Raw genomic sequence first — 21,616 nt, forward strand, 5'->3', positions numbered from 1 at the left:
TGCAATAACTCCTTATTTGCATACCACCCGCAGTCCAGCCTAACAAGATGCTGATGTAGCGCTATACCAGGCATATTTAAGTAATTTGGCATCTGAAATGATTTACTGTCAGAATATGTACTGCATTTGATGAAGAACTTGTATAACTTCTTTTTTTTTTCATTTTATAAGTGCACTACTGTTCAGATATTTGGGGTTGGAGTCTTTTCTGCTCACCAAGGCTGCATTTATTTTATTGAAAATACAGTAAAATTGTGAAATATTATTACAATTTAAAAGAACTGTTTTCTATGTAAATATCTTGTGAAATGTAATTTATTCCTGTGATCAAAGCTGAATTTTCAGCATCATTACTCCAGTCTTCAGTGTCACATGATCCTTCAGAAATCATTTTAATATGATGATTTGCTGCTCAAGAAACATTTCTGATTATTATCAATGTTGAAAACAGTTGTGCTTCTTCATATTTTTGTGTTTTCAGGATCATTTTTAAAAATGGAAAAGAACAATTTATTTGTTATATAATTATTTTGTGACATTATAAATTGTTTTTACTGTCACTTTTGATCAATTTAATTCATCCTTGCTGTAAAGTATTAATTAATTTCAGTAAAAAAATTTTTACTGACCCCAAACCTTTGAACAGTAGTGAATGCATGTTTATTATTAATAGAATCTGGACATATTACATCCAGCATGTTAGCATTGCTCTTAAAGTGTCTATCTGATGTACATCTGGGTATTTTTCGTCTTAAGTTTATTGAATACTGTATATGCCGACGTGCTACTTATTACACCTATACAGTACTACATATTAATGAAATACGAGAAATGTCATTATTTCATGGGCAAATTTAAATTAGGTGCTTAAACAACAAACAAAAAACACTCAAATAAAAATGCTTTCAGCAGGTGCAGTTTATTCTTAGTGAATCCTCTCCTGACTGCTGAACTCATGATGTTTCTATGTGCATGTGTTCGTTCAGCACAGAAAAGCTCATGCTCTTCACCTCTTGCCACTGTTTTCCTGTTTCTCGTTCAGCCGGAGGACTCAGTAATTGGAAAGATAAAATCAATAACAATTGAGGATAAGATATGTGCACACACACACACACACACACACTCAATACAGGCAGAAACAAGCAGCAGCAGAACCAGACAGATGCTTTCTCACACAGCACACGAGTCTCTATGACATTCTGCTCTCTAGAAATGGCTCGGCCCTTCCTTCAATGTAAGTCCAAGGGATTTTAAATGTTTGATGCTTGAGGTTAGAGGTTTGTTTAAATCACTAACCCTAAGTATGAGCAGTAGTATGGCTACGTTCACACTGTCAATTTTTGGGACTGACAGCTGCATTTACTCACAGGTGTTTCTCGAAGTCTTCTGTTCACACAGCAGCTTACAGTAGCATGTCAAATACTTTCTGTCTGAACATGCAATGGGAGTCAAGCCCATATCTTCTTACTAGTAACCTAGTTCTGTCATAACAAGTGTTTGGCATGGTATATGACAATGTTGATATGTTTGGTCTTGGCAGAATAGATCTGCTACACTGCTGCTGCTTTTATTGCTGCTGTTGATTATTGTTGCTGCTGCAGAGCAAGTACGGGACTTGCTACTGCCGATACATACACGACACGCTGCTGTGAGCAAGACATGCTGCTGCTGTACAATATAGCGTACATGAATTACCCTTAGCAGATCTATACAGGTGGAGCTGGTGAAGGTGGCGGGTTTCTGAAAGCGCACTGCAACTGCTACAGCAAATGCTGACGAAGTATTTGAAGGTTGAGCAGCGAGCTCATTGGCTACTGATACAGCAGGAACCAATCAGCTGTGCCCTATAGAATGATGTGATTACAAGCAGATTGAGTTAAGGACCTGTCAGCTTTGTATCAAGAGTGACCAAAGTAATATCAAAGATGATGACATCCTTAAAACTGAAAAGAGGACAAGATTGGCTGTACAAGTCATTTCAACTTAAATTATATATATATACTGTATGGGTCATTGACGAATAAGGTTTTTAAAAGTGTAAAAAAAAACATAATGGAGATATAATTAATTTTGAAGTTTTATTCAATGTTAACAATGAGATTATGTGTTTTTTATAATCAATTAACACTGCTTTTGTCATTTTTTACAAGATCAAAAAAGTCATTTGGTTTAACCAAAATTTCGGTTTTACCGAATGACAGTTTTGGTTATACCGGGTGACGATATTTTCAAACAATGCTAACAGACTGATATCTAGCTAGCTAGTTAGCAAAAGGACAATCAATCATTTTATATTTGGTACAAGTTTTTAAAATATTACAACATTTTTCATGCTTTATAGCGGTTGTACCGAATGACCTGATGTTTCGGGACATGCGTATGAGCAAGTGAAAACATTAATTTTTCAAATAGTTAAGAGAGAGTTAGTTACTTTGCTTCACAACCATGTCATCCTTTGCAGGTGTCTGAATGATGTCACATCCTGTCACATGATATTGATCGCATGACTTGATCCAAAATGGTCCCTTTATATTGGTTACTCCGAATGACATCAATGAAATAAATTTTTCCGGACATTCTTTCTCATAACAAAGCAACGACTTCTACACATAATTTTAATACCATTTTGCACTATGTTGATATATGATGTTATAAAATCATGCCAGAATAAAAAATATATACATTTATTAAATTTTAAGATATTTTAATCACAAATGAAATGGCTATATTGGTCTTTGGACGGTTAAACCGAATGACCTTTTGACACTTCAAAATCTTTACATTTATATGTAGCAAAATATGATTAAAACCTTTTGGAATCAATAAAAGAGATCTAGTTGTACTTCCTTACATACTTTGGATGCCATATCTTTGTTTTTATTATTATTATTTTGGACAAAAAATGACCTGTCACATCATTGACCCATATATATATATATATATATATATATATATATATATATATATATGCTCTATAATAGCATCTCAATGATTCTAAAATAACATGTAAACAGTCATGTAGAGCCTTTATTGAGTGCTCCAAATCAGTCGTTTATGAGCTTTCATTTCAGTTCGGATGCTCCCTTAGAAGGCAACTGTCTATGTAGGCAGTAGTAAGCGAGGCATTAGTGTGTAGGAGGTGTATCTCTGCTGGGCTCACCACTTGAGCTGATTGATTTCACATCACACGACTAATTACCGTGTGCCTTAAGGTCTCCAATACATCAGCTCTACCACTTCCTGCGTATGTGTTTAACTTGATGTGTAAAGCAGGAGCAGAAGCTGCCGTGTGTAGTATTTTGATGGTAAAAATCTTTTTTTTTTTTTTTTTCAGAGTCAACTATCGTAGTAGTCTGATTTCCTGAAAGTGTAAACAACCGACTCTGTGGCGCTTTCAGAAAATCTGTTGATTTGAGTCATCTGACATGCCAAGCTCTAGCTTACCATCGGAAATTGGCATTTTGTATTGCAAATATTGGTAACTGCATGCAGTGTTTCTGACTCATAGGTTGCTCTGGATAAAAGCGTCTGCTAAATGAAATGTAAATGTAACTTCTGATGGCACGATTTACCTAATTTAAATTACAGAATGTAAAATGTGCAAATAATGCAGTGATATTATTTCAAACAGTAGTATGCTACACTGTCACATGACCACACTGAATCACTTGTATAATTCAGCGAGTGGCATTAAATTACAGTATATTATTGAAAATAAATAGGCTTTTAATAATTTTTTTTTTTATACATGTATAATGTTGAAGGACTTGCTTTATATATATAAAAAAAAAAAACTATATTTAACCCTCTCGTGTACATGATTCAAAAAGGTTATGGTCCTAAAAAATAGCACTTAAAACACTAAAAAAACACTAGTAAAACACTTTTACTCCTCGCGGTCAAAAATGACTAAAAAAAAGAAATAAATAAACACTAAAATACAGCACATTTTTTTGGGTGTACAATTCAGCCACAATGCAGGAAAAAAAGCACATAGCAATGAAAAGGTTAAAAAAAGAAAGAAAACTGGGATTAATTGTATTGTATTGTAAAAATTTTGGGAAAAAAAATGGATCATAATTATTGCATAAATATTACTTAGTACCATACAAATACAAAATTTGACATAAAAATATTATTAAACAAAAATATATTACATTGAGTTGTATATACAAAATTTAGTTTTTTTCTAAGTTGAATTTTATTAAAATATTTACATTTATTATATATATTTTTTGTTGATTGTTAAATCTGCATCTGCCTTGTAACAGCATGTGAAGCTGATTTGGCAATACATTTAAAATACAATATAGTGTACTGGCAGTCTAATCAGAAAAAGCACATTGCATTGTAGGGTAGTGTAAGCAGTGCACTCTGCTGTTTTGTCAAACGTAGCAGGACAGTATACTGCGTACAGAAATAGTATAAGTAATATGCTAGTATGCTATTCCAAACAGCCCCGTCAGTTTTATGGTACTGCTTTAATGTACATTTGCTGCTTCTTATCTGAGTGTCTTACTATTTGTATATGTAAACCTTGCAGAAATGTAATACGGCTGGACTCACTTCATTGGCTGCTCATCAGAGACTCTCTGGTGGACGTTTGACCTCCCATTGATCACAGATGCCAGTTTGATTGAAATAGAAGCCATTATGTCGGTATGGGATTGTGGTGCATTTGAGAGAGAAAAATGGGCAGAACTCCAGAATGAAAGGGAGAAGTAGACTTTTACACTGTCTAAAGAAAAAATACTTTAAATATTAATATGTTGCTATAGGGAAGTTGCAGATGATATCACTGTAAAAAAAAAATCCACTTATTTTAGCTTAAAAAGTTCATCTGCTGCCTTGAAGTATAATGAAGAAATGAAGTATAATCAAATTGGCTGTACAAGTCATTTCAACTTAAATTATATAAAATCTGACTTAAAAACTTGAGTTGAATCTCATATAACTTATAGAAATGTTGAAGTTGCTTAAATTATTTTGATGAGATAAAGTATTGTAAAAATATATGTTGCATTGACTTATGGATCGTATCATTTTTTATTAATTTTAGTTGTATTTATATGCTTTCTCAGTATTTTATATTGTATTAAGAAATACTATTAATATTTTAAATTAGATTTATTTTCATATTTTCAGTTTTCATTTTAATTTTAGTTTTTTGTAGATTAATTTAAAGGTGCAGTAAGCAATTTCTGAGAAATGCTGTTGATATTTGAAATCACCAAAACAAACACGCCCCTACCCAAAAGGATCACACCCCTATCTTTATAGCTCCGCCCCCAAATTCATTAACACTCTATGTAACAGACACCTCCCCCCCAGTGAGTGGACACGCCCCTTACTGCTGATTGGCTAAGTGTGTTTTGGCGCTCGGTCCGATCCACTTTCAACAGCGTTTCTCAGAAATCGCTTACTGCACCTTTAATTTAAGTTTTAGTAATTATATTATTTGTATAATTTTTTTGTATTTCTGTTTAGCTTTCATTTATTTTTATTTCATTTTTAGTTTTAGTGATTATTGTTTTCAACTTATTTGTTTCATTTAGTTTCCGAGGCAACATTTTTAGTTTTCTTTTAAGTTGAAGTTTTTCATCAAATATTTATATTTTATTTATTTCAGCTTTATTTCAATTACCAAAAACATTTTAATTGTTTTAGACTAACAATAACAACACTGGCAGTATTAGATATTTTTATCAGTATTGTGCATGCTCATTTTTCCTTATATTTCGGCTTTAAGTGAACTTTAGATGACTGCACTTAAAAACACTCATGTATTAGCAAATTTCAAAATGAATATCTATTGTTATACTGTACAATATACTAAATTCACTACTGTTTCATTTTTAATTTATTTAGACAAAGTAGTATAAGTGGTATCTGCCATGTCATTGAGGAATCATTTGTAGCACAAATGCCTTGTGGAGATGTTACACTCTCAATCTTAGTATAAGTGGTTTGTTCGAATCATTAACCCTAAATATAATCAGTAGTAGTAGTGATGCTCGACTTAACAAACGCCTCCAAATATAGAAAACTGGATGCAAGCGTCTGTGATTAAGAAAAATGTATTTAAAGAGAGAAGGTACAGCACAAACCAACCTTCACACAGCCGGTACAGGCCACAGAACACACACACACACACACACATAATTAAGCACAATCATTATACAACACACACACATAGAAAGAGAAAACAGCCTTATTGGTGTGGCTCATTGCAGTGGGATATTTTCCCTGCCGGGCCTGACCATCCATCTCCCTGAGCACTCTTCTCTTCATGCACCGGGTCAATACAGTGGGGGAGAGTCGTAGCCGGTCTGTCCTATAAAGCAGCGTCTGACCGCTGCCAATGAGCAGCATTATCTCAGTGCCAGCAGCAGGACTGATGCCATTTCATTCGGCACTATTATCTTGCGCAGCTTTGGCTTCTTGAATTAATGTGACCTGTTTACTTATTCTTGTTTTCTGCCTTGTAGTTTCCTGGCTGATTATTGCGTTTCTTTGCAAGTGTTCTCAAATTAAATGCTAAGTATTCTGTACATAACCAGATTATTACTTTTTTTTTTTTTTTTTTTTTTTTTTAAGTGTGAGTGGTGTTTACCTGAGCAGAACTTACTGCTGTGATTCTAGGGTGTTGTGGTGATTTGCATTGATCACGTTTATGGCAGAAGTTACTTATGATTCGATCTTTAGTTGTAATTGTAAAGGTTGAAAGTACATCCATCCATTCATCCATCCATCCGTCCATCCATCCATCCGTCTGTCTTTCTATCTGCCTGCCATTCTGTCTGTCGTTCCATCCATCCATCCATCCGTCCATCCGTCTGTCTTTCTATCTGTCTGTTGTTCTATCTATCTATCTATCTATCTATCTATCTATCTATCTGTCTGTCTCTGTCTGTCGTTCTATCTGTCATTCCATCCATCCATCCATCCATCCATCTGTCATTCTATCTATCTATCTATCTATCTATCTATCTGTCTGTCTATTTGTTTGTCTGTCTGTCTGTCGTTCTTTCTCTGTCATTCCATTCATCCATCCATCCATCCATCCATCCATCTGTCTGTCATTCTATCTGTCTGTCCGTCCGTCCATCCATCCATCCATCCATCTGTCATTCTATCTGTCTGTCATTCTATCTATCTATCTTTCTATCTATCTATCTATCTATCTATCTATCTATCTATTTGTCTGTCTGTCTGTCTGTCGTTCTTTCTCTGTCATTCCATCTATCCATCCATCCATCTGTCTGTCATCCTATCTGTCCGTCTGTCCGTCCATCCATCCATCCATCCATCCATCCATCCATCCATCCATCCATCCATCCATCCATCCATCTGTCATTCTATCTGTCTGTTGTTCCATCCATCCATCCATCTGTCGTCCTTTCTATCTGTCTGTCTGTTATTCTATCTATCTATCCCCTGTCTGTTGGTCTGTCTCTTCTCTGTAAGGCCAACATTCAAAGTTTGAATTGACTTTTCTAGTTAAAGTACAGTTAATAATTATTTTATCTTGTTTTTTTATACATTTTATTTCTGCTTCCTTAAAGTCAAATTCAATGTTGCTGGCTTAATTTCTGAATGGTGCACAACCCTCTTATTGGTATAAAATACTTAGATCTACATGTAAATTTATACTTTTTTTATACTTAAAGATTTTTTATTTATACTTTAAGATGCAGTGTAAATAGTCACTTAGTAAATGCTTGTTTATAAAGTTACTTTCAGTGCAGTTCCTCTGGAGTAACCTGAGGTTAAATGCAATGCAAAAGGACATGCAAAGCATTGTTTTTGTGGAAGTCCAGTAGGCGCTAACAAAACCAGTGTGTACTAGAGTTGTTTACTAGTGTATTGAGAGGAAGATGATGAATCTAATTGAGCGGCTCAGTTAGTTGTTATTTACAGTAGGAGTTCAGTTGTCTTGACCTCAAAATGGCTCAAGCGTGTAACTGGGGACCCGGGTTTAGTGCAGGTGCGGGATTGGCCGAGGCTGTGACGGATGCAGCGAGCAGCAGTTATCTTGCTCCGCCAGCAGGGCTGCTTCTAATCTTTTAATGCACGTAAGCAGATTTGGGTCGCTGTAGAACCTTCTCACAGACCGGAACCCTGTTTTGACTCTCTCTGAAAGCAGGTGCCATCATCTCTGTGGGGTTCTGCAGTATCTGTTTTCCTCTATTTGTGCCTGCAGAAGAGCCACCAGCCCTGGAGGACGTCCTGCTACGCTGGCAGAGATGCAGCGCTCCGGATCAGATGTGATGACATGCTGATCTGCACGCTCCACTAACTTTGTTCTCACCTGAATAAGAGCATCTTGCTGTTTTAGCTTGAGAGAAAGTCACAGATACTTACATTTTACTGATGGGCATCAGTTATGACTCTCTGGAATACTTGATTCTGATTGGTCAAGTCAAATTTATTTATATAGTGCTTTAACAATACACATTGTTGCATCCGAAATCGCATTCTTCACTACTATATAGTAGATCTAAAACCGTATGTGACAAAAGAAGTATGTCCAAATTCACAGTACTCATAAAAGAGTAGGCAAAAAATACCCAGATGACCTACTACTTCTGGCGAGATTCTGAAGTGTGGTTGTGATGGACACTTTACTATCCCATGAGGCCACGGGAGAGGATTTGTTAATGGCAGTGACACAAATGACGCTGGTAGGTCACATGATAATGACAGCATAGCGAGTGTAGTGTGCACGATTTAACAAATCGGGGGAATGAAATAGTAAATCGTCTGCACGATTTAGCAAATCAAGGGAACGAAATAGTAATTCGCACTACCTACATTACAGCAATAGTTTCATGTCTGTCATATCACTCCACACTCTCTTTCTTCTCACATAATAAAATAAAAATATTAATTGGAGTTGAAAGTATGTCCCTTTATTAATTTATTTGTTAAGTAGACTTACTATAATGGCATATTCGCTTTGTATCGTGGTTCCAGCTCTCCCTGTTATGATTTATTTTGATTTTTTCCTGCTGTATGTTTTCCTTTTCATACAAATCTCATCTAATTCTTAAATTATTTTGCGAAATACTCAATATGACCACACATTCATTTACTGCATTGCGTGGCAACCATAAACAGTCTAGAGTAAAACTAATGAACTATATTACTTGGCAGAACATGTTTATTGGGATCATTAATCATTTTAATTTATTGAACATTGGCATCATTTATCATATTGTTGTTGCATTGTCTCTCATGTAATGTCTCTCATGGCTTGATTTGACAGAGTAACTTGCAGTATTTTTCAGTGTAGCATTGATATATTGTGATAATTATTCTCTGAATATCATGATATGCCTTCTACGTTGTGGCATACAATCTGACTTATTTTTTTAATGCCCACAAAATGATAAACATCATTGGCAGTGCTTGTAAAGGTCATGAAATGGAGTCAAAATTTAATTTTTAAATTAAGTTTGGTGTGATGCTGTAGCTTGGCACTACTCTACATAGTTTAGTTCACTGATCGAACAAACGCCGCTACATTGTTTCAGAAAGCAAATGCAAGACTCTCTGAGGAATCACTGTACTGTATAGATCTGTTCTATCAATACAGACTCATGGTCAGCCTGGTTTCCACATTGATGGTCTACGGGAAGAGCATTTCCAGCTTGTTTGAGCAGGCTAATCAAAAGAGCCCGTTCCATTAGCGGCCTCACGCTGGACTCACCCCAGGCAGTGACAGGCACGAGGATGTTGCCAGATTGGAATCCATTATGAAGCCTTCTGCACATTAGCCAGCTGATTCCACTGCAGCTTCTGTAAGTCACTGGTTTTGCTTCAGGATTTTACATTACACGCCAAGTGGGAACCCAGCACAGTACGAAAACAAAATATCGAAATCAAACATCACCTTAAAATCAAACATTTATTTTCATTAATATTACACTGAATGGCATTGACCCAACGATATTCAAAATGATTAAACAGCTGCATACACACTGCATGAAAGGTTATATTCGAAAAAGCATAATAAGGGCACTTCAAACTTGTATTTAATGTAGACCAGGGTCTTTTTTTACCTTTTACCTTTGACAATATGTTCATACAGGACATCTATGAAATTTGACTAGAGTTTGATTGAACGCATGGCATATCAACTGATATGTGAAGTGTTTTTCTTCCTTTCAAAAGTTGATACATTTGTTTATTTATTTTACTATTTTAACTATGGTTCTGTTTTCATTTAATACTGTTTTTTCCCCCTGCTGTCCGCCACTGAAATGGGTCAAAACCCTCCTGTGACTGGTATGTTGTGACCCATTTTGGTCCACTGCTGTAAAACAGCACTATAGGGATCATTTCTGTCTGGTACCATCAGATAAAATGAGTGTCTCTGTGGCTCCATGTATCTTTTGGCTTTTGCTCAAGTAAAAAACAAAAACAATGTGCAGGATTTTTTCATCAATTTTTGAGCTAGATGCATTAGCAGCATGATGTACATATGTTGCATTAAAGGATTAGTTCACTTCAGAATGTAAATTTCCTGATAATTCACTCACCCCCCATGTCATCCAAGATGTTTATGTCTTTCTTTCTTCAGTTGAAAAGAAATTAAGGATTTTGAGGAAAGCATTCCAGGATTTTTCTCCATATAGTGGACTTCACTGGGGTTCAACGGGTTGAAGGTCCAAATGTCAGTTTCAGTGCAGCTTCAAAGAGCTCTACACGATCCCAGACGAGGAATAAGGGTCTTATTTAGAGAAACAATCGGTCATTTTTTACTTTTTTAACCACAAATGCTCGTCTTGCACTGCTCTGCGATGTGCCACACATTACTTAATCACGTTGGAAAGGTCACACGTGATGTAGGCAGAAGTACCGCAGTAGGGCGAAAAAACTCCATCTCATTTTCGCCTCCAACTTCAAAATCGTCCTACATCGTTGTTTTTCCTTTTTTTTGTAAAGGCCATTTGACGTAGTCTTTGTATGTTCGCTTTGTAGACACTGGATCGGTACCTTCGCCTACTTCACACGTGACCTTTCCAACGTGATTATGTAATGCGTGGCGCATCACAGAGCAGTGCAAGACGAGCATTTGTGGTTAAAAAGTATATAAATGTAAATTTTCTTAGAAAATGACAGATGGTTTCTCTAGATAAGACTCTTATTCCTCGTCTGGGATCATGTAGAGCTCTTTGAAGCTGCACTGAAACTGACATTTGGACCTTCAACCTGTTGGTAGCCGTTGAAGTCCACTATATGGAGAAAAATCCTGGAATGTTTTCCTCAAAAACCTTCATTTCATTTCGACTGAAGAAAGAAAGACATAAACATCCTGGATGACATGGAGGTGAGTAAATTATCAGGAAATTTGAATTCTGAAGTGAACTAATCCTTTAACAGCATGTAATGTAGTTTCTAACTGGACTGTGTTGAGTATTTTGTCAGTATTTGTGGTCACAACCTGTGTGTTTCGAATCATTGTGTAACATCAATCATTTTTGATTTCTCAGCCTTTTATATTAGAGATGAATTCATTACCATTCAAGCAGTATTATCACAGGGTGTCATATCTGAACATACAAAAGCCTTTTCCTCTGAGAGCGTCCCATAAACAAACACATAATAGAGCGATTCAATTATTGGGCTCTAGATAAACCACCAGTGGGACTCGCCAATGTCAATAATGCTGATAAAAGAGATTCAGAATGTATCTGTCACACACATCAGACTCTATAAATAGAGGAAGCACTTACATAGAAAGCAGTCCGAAACCTATTTAAACTAAGCTGCAAGAAAATCATCTATTCAGGCTTGGAACCAATTTGTACAGTTTATTTCCTTTCAATTTGGGAAAGTCGGAAAAGTCATCCTCGGGGGGAAAAATTGCTTTTGTTTTTATGTGCAAAACAGTCGTCTCATTATCTCAGATAAATATAAAATAATGATTTTTAATATTTCCAAAACAATGCAACGATCTTGCAAAGATCTTTCAGTTTATTCCACTTCCATTTGATTTTAATTTCAGTGCCAGTCAGAGATGAGGAAAGGGTCTGTCTGTTCTTCCTGCAGCTGATTTTAGTAATTTTTTTGTTTTTATTACGGCAGTAGGGGAAGTCATTCTGGTGAGTGAGACATGACGAGATGATCGACCAACTAAACTAACTTGCATTCAAGTCATGTTTTTCATAATGGCACCTGTGTGATGGAGCTCCATATGCTTGTGAGCCACGATTGAATATGTGGACGCCCCCTTCTAAATAATAGGTTTGATTATTCTAGTAATTTCTGTGAGGGAAAAATCTTAATACTTCACCATACAATGTCATGCTAGAGAATTGTGTGCTTGCTTCCAGCTTTGTAGCAACTGTTTTTCGAGGGTCTCTTTCTATTCTGGTGTGGTGAGAAATCGAGTCCCCCCAGGAATCGGGTCTCCTTTAGGACCCTGAGTGATCCCATAGGTTCAGCGGACTTTTACAGAACATACTACGTTTCAACAATCCTTATCCTTATAAAAAAAAATATATATTGTTAGGCATGGTTGTGTTTCCAGTTTGTGTTATTATGCAATACGTATGCATTCATTTTATTTTTCAAGCATGTTGTTTGTGCACTTAATGTAATAAACATCATACAGTAGTGAAATAGGTTATAGCTAGTCAATAATTAATCGCGATAACTTTCGTTTAATCCTGGAGGGATTCGATTTCTCATGACACCGGCAAGACAGTGTCCCAAAGTGAAGTCTATATGAAAGTGATTTACTGACTCTGGTGTCAGAGAAAAACTTTGGGATGATTTGGAGCCATCTAAATATCACAGAAAATATTTCCGAATAAAGCAGCATTTCCATCTCATGTGTCTGAGAGAACAAAATCCTCACTTCTATTATGCAAAATAAGAATGGAAATGAAAGCTGTATCCACTGGGGGAGTCATTGTGACTCTCTTACTAAATATAATAAATGACTTGAAATTAGTTTATGAATATGAAATATTTAGAGGAAAACAAAACAGCCATTCCTTCTGGGTTATTGTAATACTTGCGTTCTTGTTTGCACTGAACATCTCAGATTTCTTTAATCTTACTATACATTTTATATTTTAATACTTTCATTCAATAAGACATGCATAAACTACGATGAAAACACCTAATTTTTACATTTTCATGAAAATATGTGGATTGAAACCTAGCTATTGATGCTGTTTCATTATCTGTTTCATTATCTAGTGGAAAACCTTCCCAGAAGAGTTGAAGATGTTATACCAGCACAGGGAAGGGTTAATGTGTTTGAAATTAAATGTTCAACAAGACACAAGAGCATCAGTGAGGCCAGACTGTTGTTGAGTGATCTATAGGGTCTTGCTCACTGTTCCAGTTCATCCCGAAAGGGTTCAATTCAGGTCTGGGTTTGTGCAAGCTGGTCAAGATCATCCATTAAATTTTTTTGCTCACCAGCCACTGTGGCTAGTGGTTTTCCAACGTTACTAGCCACTCAGCATTTTCACTGGCCACAATTTTGACATCAATACTATGGGGAAAAACTGCCATATAGATATTTTTAATATTATCTCATAATTTGGCAGCAGGTATATTAGGCTGCTGTCACTTTAAGACCTGATGCATGGATCTATTATACTGTTACACATGCGTTTTCTTTCTCAACTGCTTACATTTACTTAAAACATAACTGACTGTTTACACGTGAATACTCGCAAGACCTGCATTTTGACATTAGTTTGTGTGTATTTGACTGTTTAAGTGTAATAAGCAGTGAAAAATAACTCAATTTAGTACTGGGAGGCGGCTTTATGTGCGTGCAGTTTGGGTGTGAGCACAAAATCTGTGGGAATGAGTAAAATTATGCGCAATCCTACGCCGAAATTCAACAATATTCATCCGGAGCAAATGAAACAAGGCGGGTTTGTGTGTCAACTCGCTGTTGGAGAGATGAGAGAGAGAGAAAGAGCAGCTGGTATTGTGTATCTATTCTGTGAAAATGAGTATTGGAAGCGTTTCAGATATTTCAGTATCGAAATGTATCGAAAAATCAATATTTTTGATGCTACATTGTACTTGGGTTATTATTTCAGATTCCTTTTTAAAAGACTAAAATTGAAAAATGTATATATTATATATAAAATTCAACGGTTGGCGGGTGTTAATGTCAAGCCTTGATCCCCACTATAGTCAGAAAACTTAATTGTAAAGAATCCTCCCAAAACTATTGCAATGAAATTGGAAGAAAAGTCTAGAATGTCACTGCATGGTGTAGCATTAAGATTTGATTTCATTGGAATTACTAAAATAGCCAAACCCATTCGTTAAAGACGAGAGTCCAAATACTGGCCATATAGTGTGTGTTTTTGGACACTGTAGATGAGGTCATGCCAAGAGAAAACACCTCTCCTCCAGTCAACCTGCTCATTATAAATGCCTATTGAAATAAACCAGCAAAGGTCTCTGTATCTCGTACTCCTTGAGAGAATCAAGCCCCATCACAGATTGTATTCAAAGGCAACTTTATACCACTTACAAGGCGGGTTGGGGAACAGGGTCATTCCCAAGAGAACCACCGGCTCAGTGGTTTCCACAGCACTGAGGATTCATAAATCAAACTCTGGGCTGCGTAATATCATAAAGTACCCAGAGAGCCTTCCAGGGCCGCTGCGTATGTGTGTGTAATAAACTTAAGAAGCCGAAAGCAACAAACTACTGCAGCGTCTACAGACAGAAATGACCACACACCACAAAACACGAGTAAAACCAGCCCTCTCTCATACCGGTGAACCTCAACTGGTTGGATGCAGGTCTGATCTGATGGGTCACGGACAGCAGGAAAAATGGTTAGTGCAAATAATAAAATATAATCAATTGTGCACAATTAGAACAGTTAAAAGGAAATAAATGCATTATCTTTTGTGATTGGCCAATTGAACTCTGATATTTTGGTGCAAATTCATCTGTCACTTGTCACTTAATGCAATTTTTGGCTCAGTGTGCGTTCATGTGTTTTGGGTATTTTTCGCATATATTTTCATGGTTAAAATTTATTTCAGTATGAAGTAACAAAACACTTTTGCTCGTCATCTGATGTTCAATGCAAAATCTGAGTCCTGAAACAAAACCAGTTGAGAGCCACTGTCGTATACTCTTACTTTTAGTTAGTTCAGTGATATGCCAATCACAAACTGTACTAGTTAAACTGCTGTTTTTTGTCCTGTGGAATGATTTGATGAAGGCTGAGAGGTTGTAGACACAGATGAGTGCTGTCATTGGTCATCTCACCTCAGAGCTCAGTTGCTGTGCGCTGTGTTGAACTGACTGAATGATGCTTTTAATCCAGCAGGAGACCAAACCCGTCCGGCATCTGATTCCATGAGGCTTCACAGTATTAAAATCCAACTCATGTAGTGAGACAGAAAACACTCAAGCATTGCACGAGGATGATGTTGAGAGGAAAAGCCTCGGAAACAAACGTTTGCAAATTAAAAAAAAAAAAAAAGCCTGTTTGGATTCCAGTGTGTCTCGCAGCTGCGCTCGGATGAAATCACGATGCAATTCACCTCATTCCCGAATGCTTGCGCGCTCTCGCTCTCTCTCTCTCTCTCTCTCTCTCTCTCTCTCTCTCTCTCTCTCTCTCTCTCTCTCTCACACACACACACACATTTTTTTTTCTGTCCCTCCCCACTTCTTTCTCTCTCTCCCTTCCTTTCTGTCTCTCTCTCTCTATTTCAATTCAATTTAGTGTTTTATTGACATGATGAAACCGATGAATCCAGAACATTTGTATTTCAAAAAAAAAGGGAAAAAAAAGGAAGTTCAAATTATTATATATAAAATACAAATAAAATGGTACAAACAAGGTGATTAAACAAGGTGTATTCTCAAAATAAAATATTAAATATTTCATAGTATATGCTTATATACATTGTTAATATAAGTGATGATTAAAATGAATACATATAAATAAAATAAATAAAGAAAAATAATATAAATAATAATAATAATGAATTACTAATATTAATAATATAATAAATACATTTAATCATTTTATAAAAAGCATTTTTCTACACTTGTTACCCATAAAATTACTGTGATGCATGTGAGTGGCTTATATTATATTATATTTTATATTATATTATATTATATTATATTATATTACATTATTATATTATATTATAATATATGATATCATATTATGTTATGTTATATTATTATATTAATTATATTATATATGAAAATTATAAAAAAAAAATTAAATGAAGAGCATATCTTCTGTTGTCTGTAATTGATCTGAATAGCAAATGCACAGCGGCGCTTCATGAAAAATAAATAGTTTAATAGGTTGATTCAGATTGTGGAGATTGAGCTGGTTATGAACATGAAATATTTAGAGGAAAGCAAAACAGTCAACCCAGCGCTGATATTGACTTCATGCATATATCTGGCTGGTCTCTCCAGGACTGCTATTTAGACAAACAGTGTCATTTTGATTTTCTTTCTGGGTTATAGTTTATACAGAGGTGTTAGCTGGGCAGTCATTTCTTAATTATGTTAATGTGCATAATTAAGTTTACACTAAACATCTCAGATTTCTTTGTTTAGAAATAGCATGCTATCATATACTCTTACTATTTGTGCAATAAGTATACAGTGAATAGTATGCACATTTTCTGTATGCATGATGATCTAGAGTGTGTGCCAGAATGTGCCGCTTCAAGCCAAAGATCCCTGCGTGAGAGACAGTAGTTTGCTGATGTGGCGTGAGTTCATGCTGTTCTCCGTGTGTCTTCAGTTTCAGGACGAACCCAGAACAGAATGCAGAACGAAGAAACATTTCGAAAGAAACTATTATTAGAAGAGGAGGCACTGCAAATGTTTTAATGATTTATTCATATTTTAGTATTATGACAGCAAGACAGATGTGCAGTCTGAAATGTGTTTTCAGCTGTCACATTCTCTTTCTCACACACTTGTTTATCTCCTCTGGTCAGAGAGACTGTCATTGTCACGATCTGTACAAACACAGACAGTTTGTGGTGTTATTATCTGTACTTTCTGGCCATTTGACTGTATTTCTTCATCCATCTTTCCTGTCATCTCTCTTCTTTTTCACTGTCTACTCTCGTTCCTCTTTTCGCTTGTCTTTCCTCTTGCTCAGATATTGCTATTTTGTGGCTCAGGAGATTAAATGGTGGTTTATATTGAAGTTTCTACTTTCAGTGTTTCTCCTAAAATTTAGGAGAAATAAAAATTTGAGATAGGAATCATAAGGAATTTAATGATTTTGTTTCTAAAGAATTTTGGTTCCTAAACGATTCTTTTTGATTCTTGACTCTTGATTCTTTTTTGACGATTCTTGCCACTTGCAGATTTAATCAAGCATAAGTCAAAAACATGAACACTGTAAACACGAATAAGTTGGCAAAACGCAAAAAATTTGAGACGATCAGTTACATCAAAAAGTTTAAGTAAAGAAATTCAAAGTTTAAGTACGCAGAACTGGCAGATTTTTATTTTGTACTCATACATTTTAATTGTTCTTAAATTGAAATATTTGAGTTAACTAATTCATACATTTAACTTAAAATTACCATGTAATCTCAATTTAAATAAAATGAAAAGAAATGAGTTCATAAAACTCAAAACAGTTGCAATTTACTTAAAATGTATCAGTTCTGTGAGCTTTAAAGAAAAAGAAAGTTCTAAATGCTCATAAAAGTTAATTTGACCAAACTAATTTGTTTAATTTAAGTTTGTCTTACTCAAACCAATTGATTATTTTGAGTGTTAAGGTTTACAGTGAACTTGTGAGTTTAAGATTGATTTGTGAATCTTTTCGACTGATTCATTGAAGAGTCATTTGTGAATCGGACTAGACTGATTGTGCTGAATGTTTGTTGTTGCTCGTAACCAGCAAAAACATTGCAAAAGAAAGATTTTTGTTGTCTTTGTGTTGCTTTGTGGCACTTAGTTTTGAATAAGAACCGGTTCTCAGTTCCCGACTCCAATAAAAACACATATAAATGAGTCAATAGCCAACATAAGAGTGAGAGTTTACAGTTATAAAATGAATGCGGATGCAGTTCAAATCTTGGGAGAATTTGGTGACAAATGTGTGAGTTCATATTGAGATTATAGACTTAATCAGAGCACAGTTTGAGACCTCATTTTAAAGGAGACAATGTGAGATTACTGAGGAATTCAGCCAAACTTCTCATTGCTTTCTAGGAGAAAGATTTTAAAGAGATATTATTTGTGCCTATTCTGTGTTCTCCCCTCATCCATGTTCTGTTTCTCTCTTTCTCTTCCCACTCTGTTCCTGTGCGTTCCCTCTTTTCTCCTGCCAGCGTCTTTCAGACGTGTTGATCTATAAACAGCCTCTTTACCATTTCAAAGATGCACCTGAATATTTGGATCTGATGAATGTCGCCCAAAGCCCTAAACCTCCTCCATGTGTCACCCTGCTGAACGGCTTTAGTGCTGCTGATGAGATGAGCTGGTTTATACAGGTTATTGCTGGTTTGACTAGTGCATACTTGTGTGTAGCTCTTATATTCTATATTCTATTGTTCTATATATATATATATATATATATATATATATATTATTCAATATCAAAACCTGAAGGTCTAGTGAAGCATATAATTTATGTGCCTTTAATGGCACCACAATGAATTGCAGAAATGCAGAAAGTGAAATGTGAGCAGTATTTACCTGTGCAAAATATGCTGCCGTGATGTTAGGGCTGCTGATATGATTGTTAAGGTGCTTCTTTTAACAAATTATGTGGTTGCTATGATGTTCTGGGTGATTTCTAGATGATTTCTTTCTTACTGGGCCATTTCACTGAAGTTGCATGAACACAGAAGAAGATATTTATGGAAGTCAGTGGGGTCCATCAACTGTCTAGTTACCATATTCTTAAAAAATATCTTCTTTTGTGATCAGCAGAAGAAAGAAATTCATACAGGTTTGGAACAACATGAGGGTGAGTAAATGATGACAGCATTTTCATTTTTGGGTGAACTGTCTCTTTAAGAGAATTTTATTTCAAGACCGGTCAAGACCAAACTGTAAAAAAAATTCTGTAAACACATTTACAAAAACTGTAAACACATTTACAGAACAAAATGTACATTTTACAGTATAAAACTGTATTTTAAGAAAATTTGAATGTAAACCAATAAATTCAACAATGCACACTACTACTAAAATCTGTTTTTTTACCTTTAACATACAGGTGCTGGTCATATAATTAGAATATCATCAAAAAGTTGATTTATTTCACTAATTCCATTCAAAAAGTGAAACTTGTATATTATATTCATTCATTACACACAGACTGATATATTTCAAATGTTTATTTCTTTTAATTTTGATGATTATAACTGACAACTAAGGAAAATCCCAAATTCAGTATCTCAGAAAATTAGAATATTGTGAAAAGGTTCAATATTGAAGACACCTGGTGCCACACTCTAATCAGCTAATTAACTCAAAACACCTGCAAAGGCCTTTAAATGATCTCTCAGTCTAGTTCTGTAGGCTACACAATCATGGGGAAGACTGCTGACTTGACAGTTGTCCAAAAGACGACCATTGACACCTTGCACAAGGAGGGCAAGACACAAAAGGTCATTGCAAAGAGGCTGGCTGTTCACAGAGCTCTGTGTCCAAGAACATTAATAGAGAGGCGAAGGGAAAGAAAAGATGTAGTAGAAAAAAGTGTACAAGCAATAGGGATAACCGCACCCTGGAGAGGATTGTGAAACAAAACCCATTCAAAAATGTGGGGGAGCTTCACAAAGAGTGGACTGCAGCTGGAGTCAGTGCTTCAAGAACCACTACGCACAGACGTATGCAAGACATGGGTTTCAGCTGTCGCATTCCTTGTGTCAAGCCACTCTTGAACAACAGACAGCGTCAGAAGCGTCTCGCCTGGGCTAAAGACAAAAAGGACTGGACTGCTGCTGAGTGGTCCAAAGTTATGTTCTCTGATGAAAGTAAATTTAGCATTTCCTTTGGAAATCAGGGTCCCAGAGTCTAGAGGAAGAGAGGAGAGGCACACAATCCACGTTGCTTGAGGTCCAGTGTAAAGTTTCCACAGTCAGTGATGGTTTGGGGTGCCATGTCATCTGCTGGTGTTGGTCCACTGTGTTTTCTGAGGTCCAAGGTCAACGCAGCCGTATACCAGGAAGTTTTAGAGCACTTCATGCTTCCTGCTGCTGACCAACTTTATGGAGATGCAGATTTCATTTTCCAACAGGACTTGGCACCTGCACACAGTGCCAAAGCTACCAGTACCAGGTTTAAGGACCATGGTATCCCAGTTCTTAATTGGCCAGCAAACTCGCCTGACCTTAACCTCATAGAAAATCTATGGGGTATTGTGAAGAGGAAGATGCGATATGCCAGACCCAACAATGCAGAAGAGCTGAAGGCCACTATTAGAGCAACCTGGGCTCTTATAACACCTGAGCAGTGCCACAGACTGATCGAATCCATGCCACGCCGCATTGCTGCAGTAATTCAGGCAAAAGGAGCCCCAACTAAGTATTGAGTGCTGTACATGCTCATACTTTTCATGTTTATACTTTTCAGTTGGCCAAGATTTCTAAAAATCCTTTCTTTGTATTGGTCTTAAGTAATATTCTAATTTTCTGAGATACTGAATTTGGGATTTTCCTTAGTTGTCAGTTATAATCATCAAAATTAAAAGAAATAAACATTTGAAATATATCAGTCTGTGTGTAATGAATGAATATAATATACAAGTTTCACTTTTTGAATGGAATTAGTGAAATAAATCAACTTTTTGATGATATTCTAATTATATGACCAGCACCTGTATACTGACAACCACCATAATAATGCAGGTGGTAAAAGAGAAAGCCACATGAAGAATCAGAGTTCATCACAAGTAGCTTTTCCACGAGCTGAAATATAGACTAATATAAGAAGGTACACAGAGTCATTCATGCAAACGCAAAACACCATCATGGTAACCCACAATACTTAAATAATGCAATAAACATTCATTAAACAACAGAAGATGTAACATAAAACCCTAATGTACATAACTGATAACAAAAACTATTAAGAAACATGATTATTTAAACAAAATACTTTCAAATGTGGAGTGTCACACAGGGAATTGTGGGAACATCAGTTTACAGATTTTGACTGTAAATTATACATTGATTTTGTTTTTTTTACGTATGTAAATTGTAAAATTTACAGCATTTTACTGTGAAAATTGCATAAATGTCTGGTTAGAGCTTTTACAGTTTTTTTCCTGTATATAATACGGGAACTTACTGTTAACCTATTTACATTTAGCGTTTTTACAATATTTTACCGTTAAAATCACATTCATTTTTTACAGTGCACAACTGCAGGAATATCACTAAATTGCAGATGCATTGTCTGATTTATTTGTTAACATCATTAATGTAACTGAATGTAAAATGTCCTGCTTCAAAGGCAATCAATAACTTATTTCTAATTTGATTTCTTTTGTCACTGTTGTGGCGGCTCAGAAATCAAAGAAGCATTGTGTCACAAATGTCACCAAAATGAATACAAATGTCCACAAAATTCAAGATATGATTGCAAAAAAGTACTT

General features: G+C 35.7%; 1 protein-coding gene and 1 long non-coding RNA gene across 2 annotated transcripts in view; one reads left to right on the plus strand and one right to left on the minus strand.

Moving 5' to 3' along the window:
- The window catches only part of tmem121ab (transmembrane protein 121Ab), a 46,580-nt gene extending 30,996 nt beyond the window's left edge, over positions 1 to 15,584 (minus strand). Inside the window, exon 1 of the mRNA XM_051876332.1 lies at positions 15,274 to 15,584. The gene's annotated coding sequence lies outside the window, so the exon portion shown is untranslated. The remainder of the gene's footprint in view (positions 1 to 15,273) is intronic.
- The window catches only part of LOC127502893 (uncharacterized), a 73,491-nt gene that overhangs the window by 34,322 nt on the left and 17,553 nt on the right, over positions 1 to 21,616 (plus strand). The window lies entirely within an intron of this gene.

Source organism: Ctenopharyngodon idella, chromosome 20, assembly GCF_019924925.1.
Source record: "Ctenopharyngodon idella isolate HZGC_01 chromosome 20, HZGC01, whole genome shotgun sequence".
NCBI lineage: Eukaryota > Metazoa > Chordata > Actinopteri > Cypriniformes > Xenocyprididae > Ctenopharyngodon > Ctenopharyngodon idella.